This window comes from Sceloporus occidentalis, unplaced genomic scaffold (assembly GCF_023333645.1).
Source record: "Sceloporus occidentalis isolate IW3139 unplaced genomic scaffold, rSceOcc1.0.p SCAF_2, whole genome shotgun sequence".
NCBI lineage: Eukaryota > Metazoa > Chordata > Lepidosauria > Squamata > Phrynosomatidae > Sceloporus > Sceloporus occidentalis.
Genome location: NW_028316982.1, coordinates 128,736,939 through 128,748,890, shown reverse-complemented (window position 1 = coordinate 128,748,890; position 11,952 = coordinate 128,736,939). Strand labels below are relative to the sequence as shown.

Here is an 11,952-nt window from a genome sequence, read left to right as displayed (position 1 = left end):
TTGAAATCCATAAACACCTGGACAACTTCAACAGGAAAGAAGAAACCTTTAAAGTAAACAAAGTTTGGCTACCAGTTCTGAAAAACACCAAAATCAAGACCCAGCCCATGCAAATGAAAACCACCCAGCCTCAGGAGGATTTCCCAGCAGACAATGGATCATTAATTAAATGGACACCCTGAGGTCTTGCCATTCAGCAACAGAGCAATACACAGATCAACATGCAAACCATTTCCCCTCAATCAACAGTATATATACCCCACTCTCTGCCATGTCAGCATTCTCTGAAGATGCCAGTCACAGCTGCTGGTGAAATGTCAGGAATAAAGTCTTCTAGAACATGGCCTCATAGCATGAAAAACCCACAAAAAACTATGGATGCTGGCAGTGAAAGCCTTCAACTTCGCAAATCTTTATCAATTTGAATGTTACACTGTCTGGCCCATTAAGTGCCTTTCTTATCTGCATGTAGTCTGCATGCAGTTTCTACATGCAGATGCCTTTAACTAGATCAGGAAATGGCTAAAATGGCATTAACTGGACTCAGATGTTTACCAAAGCATTATTATTAAATTAAAGGCAGGGGAAAAATTAAGTTGACTGAAGTACAAACATCTTGTTGACTGTCTCTTACAGCTGCTGACAAGTCAGAAAATTCCTTATTTGGCTTAGAGATTCATTTTCAGAGGTGAAACTGCTTCCACATGCTTGATTATGCAGCCCAAAAGGATTTTGTGGCTTGTAAGGTCTTTGCTCTCTTTATAAATCAGTATCTGACATTCTGGTAAGAATAGAAGACTCCTCTTAGAGTCTGTCTCCGATGACATGTAGACTGGTTCCTTTGCCTATAAAATGACTAACAGAAGCCTTCAATTATTTCCATGTTCTCTGTGTATCCTGCCTTAAGGCTGTGGGTTACAGTGTTTGGGGTTTATCCATAGATATCTTCCAAGGTTAATAAGAAGTATAACCAGGATGCAAGAAGAGAGTTTGAGAAATATAAAGAGATTTACGCTGACCTTCCTTTTCTTTTGTCATGCTCATTTTTAAAAAGGAAATATAACAGAAAGTGTTCATGAATAGTCCTGGAGTCATTTCCTTGAAATTAAGTCAATCAGTGGCTGAAATGAAGTCTTGCATGACAAGGGGTTAGACTGGATGGCCCTTGTGGTCTCTTCCAACTCTTATGATTCCATCACAAGGGTTTCATCCAAACAATCTCTTCTTCAATGGCTATATGTTTTGTATGATCTAGGTACCCTATATAGATTTTTTTTAAATTAAGTGTAACATTGGTATGTGGGACTCTTTGTGCAATCTTAAGCAATTAATGCACACAGTGGTTCCATGACCTTACCAGTGATGAGGATTATGGTGGTTCCTCACCAGCAAGTATGAAGTATCTGAGGTTCTAAACAAATTCACCCTCTCACCCTTGTGCATTTCTCCATGTACATTGTGCTTACTGCCTAGCTAATGCAATTCTGGTGGTGTAAAACAAAATACTGGAAATCAAACAACCAACAGCCTTAGCACTAGTCTCTTCTACCATTAAAATATCATTCCCCCCCCCCCCCCCCGAAACAACTATGCAATCAGAACTGCTCTCTTCACTATCACAATTGAGGGTGCTGTATAACACTAAACAATACTATGACAAACAAGGATGGAAAAAGAAGGGGCAGCGAGCAAAGTTTTGGCTTTTCTGATAAACCCCGGTTAGAAGTTGGGGAAAAAGTCTGAAAGTTTAGAAAACCTCTGCAGCCTCTCCTGCTTGTTTCTCTTCCTGATGCCTAACTTTTCCCTCTTGACCACACTCTGATGTTGCTTGAATCCATGTGTCCTGGTTATGTGAAATATTTGAGGATATGGGATTGGAAAAGAAAGCACCTGAACTTTGCATTGCAGTCCTTCCATGGTAGAAGCAGAGTTGGAGGAGAAGGCTTCCATTGGCAGATAAAACTGAAATTCCCACCAGTTCTCTTTGTCCTCTGATCATTGAAAGTGGGCTGACATTGCCCATCGACCAACTTTGACCTCCCCAAATCACCATACAGGTGCTATTGAACTTTCACATGGAAAATCATAGCACAACAAAGGCAGGAAAGGGGATCATTAATTGATTTTTTGGCGATGTTTTAAGTAAGAGAGAATGGGAGAAGAACAGAGTAACAACAACATCATGCAGTAACCCCCCTTCCATGGCAGCAATTATCCTCTTGTAATTCTGCTTTACTTGCACATGTGATAAGACTTAGTAATTATTCTGTTTCCTTTTCTCTTTAATAATGACTTTTTCTGTTGACTTGGACAACAGAAATTGCTGGATTCTCTTATATGCAAAACCATGAAGATTATTTCTTGACTTCTAATTTGTTTGAAGTGATTGCTTAACCTTTGTGTACTCAAGTTAGAACTAACTGAAAATTGTAACCTAATGTATGTGTACAGCGAGGATACTGTAGTTGCAAAAGAAAAACGAGACCTTAGGATAGCTTGTAGTTTTCAGGTGGGGGGAATTATTTGAAAATTCCATTCACTTTCATAATTACGTAGATGTTAATAAACAGGAATAGTCTAATATAAGTTATTTATAACATTGTAAGATTGGAGTTTGGGCAGGGGATCCCGGAGCTTCAATAAACCTAGCAGTGTTGCCAAGTGCTTCTTTTATTAGGTAAACGCCCTACAATGACGAGGAAATAGTTAGAGACTGGCACACAGCAGCCAAGCAAGTGCCAAGCACAGCTCTTCTTCCTAGCCTCTACTTGGCTGTGGGGGTGAACTTGGGTTTTTATTCCAGTTTCTCTTGTGAACTGAGGGAGGGAGGAGCTGCTTTACCCAGGGGGTTGAGGCTGTGACTGTTTTCTTCCATCCTTGAGATCAGTTTAAACAAGCCTGGAATGACTTTATTCCTATCGGTATGCTAGTGGAGACATATGCTCCACCACTGTGATGTAGCTGAGCTTTGGACTCTGTAAGCTAACAACACTTTCATATATCAGTGCTGGATCAGTGGACTAAAGGAGCTTGTTGCAGTTTAAGTTGTATAACTCTAGCTAAAAAGGTAAAGGTAACGGTATTCCCCATTGACAAGTCATGTCTGGCCATGGGGGGCGGTGCTCATCTACATTACTAAGAGCCAGCCTTGTCAGCCACTACTCTGTGATCACGTGGCCAGCATGATGGCACAGAACGCTATTTACTTTACCACCGGAGTGGTACCTATCTATCTACTTGCATGCTTAGGTTGGCAGAAGCTGGGACTAGGGTGGCAGCTCACCCCATCATGTGGCACCTGTACCTCAACCTGCCAATCTTGCAATCAACAGTCAGCATCTTAACCACTTGAGCCACATTTATATTTATAAATAAATGTAAATAGTTATAAATAAAGGCAAATACACAACATACCACGGGAGCCAACATTATTATTATTATTATTATTATTATTATTATTATGTTTATGTTTATGTTTATGTTTATGTTTATGTTTATGTTTATTATGTTTATTTGTATAGCACCAGGCTTTACAAAGCACTTTACAAAGGAGAGAAAACAACAATCCGAAATAGAAACAAAACCCTGCCTACGGCACACAATCTAAAACCACAAACAACATGATGTAGTGCTTTGAGTGTTGGACTACAACTCTGGAGAGAAGGGCTTAATTCTTTGCTCAGCTATGGAAATCCACAGGGTGACTTCCTGTTAGGGTCACCTTGGGTCACCATAAGTCTGGATTGACTTGAAGGAGCACAACAACAACAAGTTCTCCTTTCAAAGAAGACCAAACTTTCAGAAGCACTGTGCCCCTCAGTCTTTTTGCCACTGCAGAAGTGGGATGAAAGTAAAAAATATGTTTGCAAGAGAGAAGATTAATTATATATCACATTATCTCACACTAAGATTTGCCGTAGGCTTGTGTTAGGATTAAAATTATTGGTTGATAGTCAATTTATGGGCACATCCAGACTAACTGGAAAGTCCCATTTTTTGTTGCTGCTCTTCCCAATTGTATACTCGGTTAAAGTAAGCCAGCCTGTGCAGGTGGTACAAAAAGTCTCTCATCTTACTAGGAGCTGACAGAAAAGATTCTGGGATAAATGAAACTCATATGGATCTCCACAATAAAATCAGAAAGAACATGATCAAAATCTGGACCATCTGCCAGTGAATGCTGGGCAGAGTAAGTGTTTGCTGCCTTCCTTCCACCTCGGCACCACCCATGCCTCAGCTCCTGGACTTAAGGAGGAAGACTAGCCCTCCTTCCCTCCTCTTCACCATCTGCCAGTGAATGCTGGGCTAAGTGAGTATTTGCTGCCTTCCTTCCACCTGGGCTCCATCCATGCCACAGCTCCTGGACTTAAGGAAGAAAACTGGCCTTCTTTCCCTCCTCTTCATCATCTGCCAGGGAATCCTGGGCTATACAACCGCCCCTAAAATTGTGACAGCAACCCCACACCCAGCAGAGGGAGGGTGGGTGGGGTGAGCAGCATGAAAATGGTGTCAACTCGGATGCCGCGCAGCCTGATATAGGCTTCATGGCCAATGGGAGGCCGAGATTGGGTGGAAGACCCCCCTCCTGGCCTCCTGACAAATAGCGGGGCAGTGCCAATGGATGACACTGCCCAATCGGAAGGCACTTCTGCCTCCCGGCATCTGATGGAACATGTAGTCCATGGCGCCAGGGTGGAAGTGCTGTCCTTTTCCTGGCCGCTGGCCAATAGGAAGCAGGAAGCTGAACAGCCTTTTGGGGCTGCTTGGAGCCAAGCACGTGACTGGCGCTCCGAGGCTCCCCGAGTGGCAACCGGGTCAGCCCGATAAGTCAGACAGCCTCCTTTATACATCCCACTTTTCCTCCAACAAGCACACTCCTTTCCCCCTCCCCTCAACAGTTTGGTAGGTCAGGCTGAGAAAGGGTAAATAGCTGTAGAAATGGCAACACTATAACATATTCATCAAATTTAAAAAGCAGAGTTTTGAAGGACTGAACCAAGTCCCACACAACTCAGAACAGCAAGAACTGCCAACATTGGAATGGTTATTTTTGATAGTGTTCAAACTGGAGCACAGGAAATCAAAACTGGCACATTTTAGTCTTATAAACAGGCAGGAATATAGTCTGAATTTGCTTGGCTGATTTTAAATTTATTTAAAAGATTAGCTGCAAGCTGTTTTCCCCACCAGAAATTGTAGGGAAATTGTAGGCTGGTTTATGAAAGCAGTTGCTGCCACATAATGTTTTTTGTATTATTATTAACACACAGTAAAAGCTACATTCAATCCATGTTTAAAAGTTGTGAGACAAGCCAAGCAGGGCAATGAAATTCAAAATGACTAATGTTTATAGGAGAGCCTTATATCCATATAGGTCTGCAAGAATTTGCCAGGCTCCATTTGAAATAAGTTCACTGTACACATAAATTTTCCTGCAAATGTGTTGTAAATCACATGCACATTGCATGGAAGTTCCAGCTGTAGTTTTTTAAGATACAAGAAGAAAATACAGTCTTGGGAGATTATAAAAAAAAATGTGGGAGAATTTTCCTTTGTTAGCTGGCAGGGATGTTGTTCAAAAAGCAAAAGATGCTTAGGAACTCTCCTTCTCTGTTTTGTTTTGGACATTTATACCATACTCAGTGATGGAAAGAAATACTGAAGGCAGTGTCTCAAACATCATGTTTGCAGTTAGCCAAGCATCAAATCTATGCTGTTGCTGACATACTGCAGGCGGGAAATTGCAAGCAGGATAACTTTGGTAATGATGTCATTCCACAACTGCTATAAGAGTCTTTAGGAATCATCTTCTGCTCAGGGGCCACGCTAATCTTCTTTGTATTGTTCCAATTTTAGTATATGTGCTGCTGAAGCAAGCACAGTATAGGTATGAAATGATGCTTAGACTCCAGATTAGCAAGAAATAAGATAGGAAAATTAGGATGGTAATGATATCAACTTAATAAGACAACTAACAGACGGGCCTTTGAGGCGCCCTCATCACGTGCGAGGGCTGTCTGGTGGACGGAGCGCCCACACGCCTGGCAGCCCTCGCACGTGACGAGGGCGCCACAGGTGCAGCGCGCCCACCAGATGCAGCATGTACTGGCAACATCGCAGCTGCACCGCCTCCAAATGAGGCGGTGCAGTTGCAACATCACTGTGGCATCGCTGGCGCTTTAGGGCGCAGAAGTGCACCGCAAAAAAAGACCCGCTTCCCGGTGCTCCTTTCTTGCTCCGCAGGAGCGCTGTGCAATTTGGTTGCTGCGCCACTCCTGCGGAGCAAAGAGAGGCACCAGGGACGTGCCTCTTTCTGGCAGTTTGTACCCCACCAATGGCAATAAATTATATGAGTGATTTTTACAGCAACTGAATTGAGATTATAATAATCTAAGCAGGTGTGATTTACAATATGTACCAATGATAGAAAGCCAACAATAGAGGAAAAGATCCTAGGGAGAATTTCTGTCATTAAAATGACAATGCTTCCAAAAATCATGTTCCTATTAATCAATTTACCAATTATAACTAAGGAGGAAACACAGACAGAGTGGACGAAAGAAGTCAAGAAATTTATCTGGAAAGGTAACAAACTGAGAATAAAGTGGGAGGTCTTGAAGGATATCAAAGAGAGAGGGGGGTATGCAGTACCAGATTTAAAAATGCATTCGCGGGCATGTAACCTTACTTGGATCCAGGATTGGATCAAATTAGAAAAGACAGGAACATTAAAACTGGAAGGTTATGATTTAAAACAGTTTGCGAGTTCAAGACCAGCAAAAGGGCCCAAGCTCGACTCAGGCTTGCATCCTTCCAAGGTCGCTAAAATGAGTACCCAGACTGTTGGGGGCAAATTAGCTTACTTGCTAATTAGCTTACTTGCTGTTCACCGCTATGATCTTTGGAATAGCGGTATACAAATAAAAAAAATAAAAAAACAGGGCTGGCACGCCTATCTCGGATATGATAAATCAACAACCAATAAAGAATTTTATGACCACCCGATAAGGAAAGCCCTCTTAATAACATGGCTGAAAGTAAAAACAATGTTCTACACCAAAATACCATTCTGGATCTCTACACAAGAGGCTTTCTTTGATAAAGGGAAGAAAGAGCAAAGGTGGTTAACATACAAAGATATAATAAAAATAGATAAGAATAGGGAAATTACAATAAAACAGAGAGAGGAACTAGAAAAAGAAAATAAATACCTTAATTGGTTTTCATATATGCAGATCAAAGATATATTAAAAGAAGATATGAATGATATAGGGTTAGAAACATCTACCAATGAACTGGATGAAATATGGTGGAAACCAAATTAAAAAAAAGTATCAAAAATTTCCATTTATAATGGAACAAGAAACCATAAAAGAGAAAATGATAAGATAGGGCCCAGGACATAGAACATCCAATCTTGTATGAAGATTGGCAAAAGGCCTGGAAAAAAACAGTTTCGCAGCATCACAAGACCTTAAAGAAAATTTTATGAAAATCTCAGATAGGTGGTATTTAATACCACATATATATACACACACACACACATACACACACACACACACACACTACCAGATCAGAAATGATGGAGATGCAAAAAAGAGGCGGGCACACTTTATCACATGTGGTGGTCTTGCACCAAGATAAGAAAATTCTGGGGGGAAATCCATTCACAAATCCAAAAAATCTTTGATTTACAATGCAAAATGACACCTGAATTATATTTACTCAATATAACATCCAATCTTAAAGTAGAAAAGGGAAAAAAATATTGGAGAGTGCTACTATACCTAATTACAGCAGCTAGAATAATAATAACCAGGAAGTGGAAAAGTGAGGAATCACCGACTTTAGAAGAATGGATCTTCAAAACACAAGAATTATGAAAAATTGATAGACTAACGTATCTAATTAACAACAAACCCAAAAGTATTCTAGAAAATGAATGGCTCCCAATTCTGCAATATTGGGAAGATCTATTTGCAATTAACAAAGAACTATTAAAATATTAAAGAAATATATATTCTAAAGCTAAGAGAATCTATGGGGGGGGGAGACTATAAAGCAGGTAAAGTTAGAAGGAATAGATTAGAATAGAGGGGGGAAAGGGAAACTGTTAGAAACGTGAAGACATTTCATGGAATAAGAATTAAGATAGGATCAATATAGATTCTACGATAGGTGGTGAGTTAAATAAAAAGGATTAAATATGTATGGAGTTGAATGTATAGTAAATAAATGAACTCTGGACCTGTTCTGTGTACATTGTATCATTCTTTGATTACACTTTACTATTTTAATTTCAATAAAAATTAAAAAAAACAATAGAGAGAAAGATAAATTGGCAGATGATGGAAAGGAAATATTGTATGAATGGAGAAGGAATGCATTTCCAAGTGATTGAGGGTTAGAGTAAGTGAACTGAGAAAAGTAAGAGAGTTGAAGAGTAAGTGAACTGAGAATGAAGGAGAGGACTTGAAAATGAAATGAAGGCAAAAAGAATAGAGAAAGGAGGAGAGAGAAGAGAGGGAGAAGAAAAGAAAGGAAGGAAGAAAGAAGAAAAAGGAAGAGCGTTTCGCGGAGGAAGGTAATAGAGAAAGGGAGTAAGGAAAGGTACCAAGTTGATGAAACTGAAAGAGGGAGTAGCGGATGGCCATCATTGCCAAACAGATCAAAGCAATGACAGATTGTTAAAATTATAAGATGGTATAGTTAGAGATAAATAGGTTTGAAATTATATGTGTAAAGTAAGAGATGTATGTTGTGACAGAATGTTTTGACAATGTATGTTATGGTATTTTATGATTCTGTGTAGTGATTTTAAAGGATTTAATTTTTAAAAATTAAAAAAAAGGAATTATCTTCTGCAAACTGTTGGGAATGTGCTTGTCTACCCTTTGAGTCTTTTTTCTAAGCCAATTATTTCCTAGCTGTAACTTACTCTTTAACGCAGCACTCTCCTATTCTCTGAGACAACAGTCATGAAGTATTTAAATTCCAATTGAGTAGCCCTGTAATAGAGAGAGCCTGCAGCTAGAGCTGCAAGGACAATAAGAGCCTCAGCCAGGGGACACCAGTTCAAGGCCCTCCCAGGAAGAGAAGCAGCAAGTTTCCCTCTTACATTCCCATTCCCTAGTAAATGTAAATCAAGAAGGTGGATGGGGGAGGGAGGCAGGGAAAATAGATTGAGTTGTGCTAAACTTCAAGACAAGGATTGGTTACACAAGAGAACTACTGAATAGCTGTGAAATTTGGATTTGAACCATCAGAATTCACAGGGGCTGTATTGATTAACTTTTTCAGAGGCTGTGTGCATGGGCTTGACTGCTGATATATCACATTGTTTTCCAGGTCTTTATTTAAAATGAAGGGGTAATGTCAAGATCTGTAAAGATTGTCAAATAAAGGTCCAGGACGGTACAGATCCATTCTTCTCAAACAAAAGCCAGTATGAGTATAGGGTAATACTAAGGGAAGTAAATTTCCTTGGTGTAGCCAGCCTTGTCTACATACAGATATTTCACTAATGAAATTACAGTATATTAGTTTTTCCAAAGATCTATCAGGAAAACTCTGTTCCATTTATTTGTCCTATGTAATGGACTCCTCAAATAGTCTGTTGGACACAATAATTATGTGGTGTGATTCTTTAATTAATACAAGCCTTTTAGTAAACTATCCATGTTTTCATTCCAGATATATCATTTGTAATGTCTTATTGTTAATAATGTTTAAAATGTTTTAACTTTTTTTTTCAGTTGCTGTAAATTGTACTAATTATTACAAGGCTTCTAATAAATCTTGTAGATAAATACATTTTAAAAACCTTCTCTTGTGTCTGCATGTTGGAAGCTTGTCAATGTCTGAACCATACGCAGGCGCACTGTACACAACTTCCAGCTTACATGGAAGCTGCACGCCAATTAAAGTAATGGCATGTGTGCCCGTGAACTCCCCATTGTTTTTAATGGGGTGCAAGCATATGTGGATTTCCCCTTACATGGGGGGATCCAGAACGGATCCCCCCACATAAGGGGAGGGCCTGCTGTATTTCCTGGAAGAACAATAAAGCCACTTGGAGGGGGGGGGGGGGGGCGTTCAATGATCTAGGTTAAAAAAAATAAGTAGAAATTATTATTTTTTTAAATTGTGTGTTACTTGTTTTATTTTTTAACTACTGTTACATGCTCCAAGCACCTGGGAAGCTGCACCATAGAAAATGAAATAGTTTAATGAATAAATGATTAAATATGTAAACAATGTGAGCATTTTGTATTCCCATTCATATTGTCTTACAGGTGTTTAGGAAATTGAAACACACAAAGATCTCTCTCAGGTGCATTCCTAAGCGAATTTAAGTGTATCAGAGAGGCTGAGGGTAATGCCATAGGGAAATGTGGCTCTATCAAGAGTGTATGTCCTAGAGGAATCTAATTATAAAACAAGAAATGAAACATGAGCACATTGAAATACTTGGTGTGAACAAACTAAAGTGGATGGGAATGAGACATTTTCAGTCAGATAATTATATTGTGGCTCTGAGACAGAGGAGATGACCTTGTGTTTTGGGGATCAGAGATGATAGTTTGGATGTGCTATTTATGTGGGTGTTTTTGTTTGTTTGGGGCTGTGGATTATCCCTGAGTGCATGGTCTAAGGGGGTAGGGCTTCTGGTGATTCACGACCACAGTTGGGTGTTGAGCTAGCAGCCACTAGGTCTATATAGCTACTAACTACCTCAGTCTCTGGAGTTCAAAAACTGGAAGTGAAAACAGACATGTTAGAAGTTTGGGGCTACACATTAAATTCAAAGCTCTTCCATTAATCAGTGACCATGAAGTACAGAGACAGGGGGAAATATTTATTTATTTATTTATTTATTTATTTATTTATTTATACATACATACCTCACTCTTCAGCCAAAAGGCTATCAGAGTGGCTTACAAATTGTTAATTAGACATTTCCCTGCCCTCAGGCTTACAATCTAAAGAGGCAAGACACTAAAGGAGAAGGGAATGGCAGTGGGAAAGGGGGAAAGTCCAGCAGAACTTCTCTCCCTCTGATGCATGGACCATGGCAGACGGACTAGAGGGAGGGCCCTTCTTCTTACTCTGATTAGACCTGATGGAGCTGGGCTGCCCTTCTCTCACTCTGAATGGTGGAGGGAGGGAGGGCCTTCTTCTTTCAGGCATGGCCTGATGGAGCTGGCTTGCCTTTCTCTCCTTCTGGATGATGGATGGATGAGGGTGGAAACCCAATTCCCAGAGGCACATGGTGGTAGCTGATTACCTCTTCAGAGGAATAGTGGTGAGTGACCCTAATAAGATGTTAGTATGTAGCGAGATCTTGTAGCACCTTTGAGACTAATTGAAAGAAAGAAGTTGGCAGCATGAGCTTTCATAGACTACAGTCTACTTCCTCAGGTGCATTCTTCAGATGCACTTATAAGATGTTGTGAGAGCTGTGCTATCTCCCAAAGGTGAAGATCCAAAATGTAACAGAGAGTTGGACAAGACTCACCAAGGCCACCTTTTCCCTCTGATCCATGTTGGAACAAATGATACTGCAAGATACTGCTTTCAACATATTGCAAGAGATTATGAGGCTTTGAGAAGGAAATTAAAAGAATTTAGGGCACAGGTTATTATTTCATTGCTCATTTCAGATGAAAGATATGGTCCAGGAAGGAAGGTGCTGTCAGGAAAAAAATAATGTCTTGGACTATGTTCTGTGCTTTCACAAGGCCTTTTTGCAATGGTTGGGTTGCACTACACAGGGGTTGGTAAGAATGTATTTGCTGGGAGTCTCACAAACCTGAACAGGAGGGCTTTAATATTTAAATGTGAAGGAGTGAAATAATATTTCATAAGGCAGTGGACCATCAAGTACTGTGAAACATTGAGTACTACAGACAATAGCCTCAAATACAGGGGGAAATGGACCCAACACAAAAA

At 40.1% G+C, this 11,952-nt stretch overlaps 1 non-coding gene across 1 annotated transcript; it reads right to left on the bottom strand.

Annotated features, from left to right (window-relative positions):
• Positions 1 to 5,777: 5,777 nt before the first annotated feature.
• Positions 5,778 to 5,880, bottom strand: LOC149319023 (U6 spliceosomal RNA). The gene has a single exon (XR_016280353.1). It is a non-coding gene; the product is annotated as a U6 spliceosomal RNA (small nuclear RNA).
• Between the last annotated feature and the right edge of the window lie 6,072 nt (positions 5,881 to 11,952).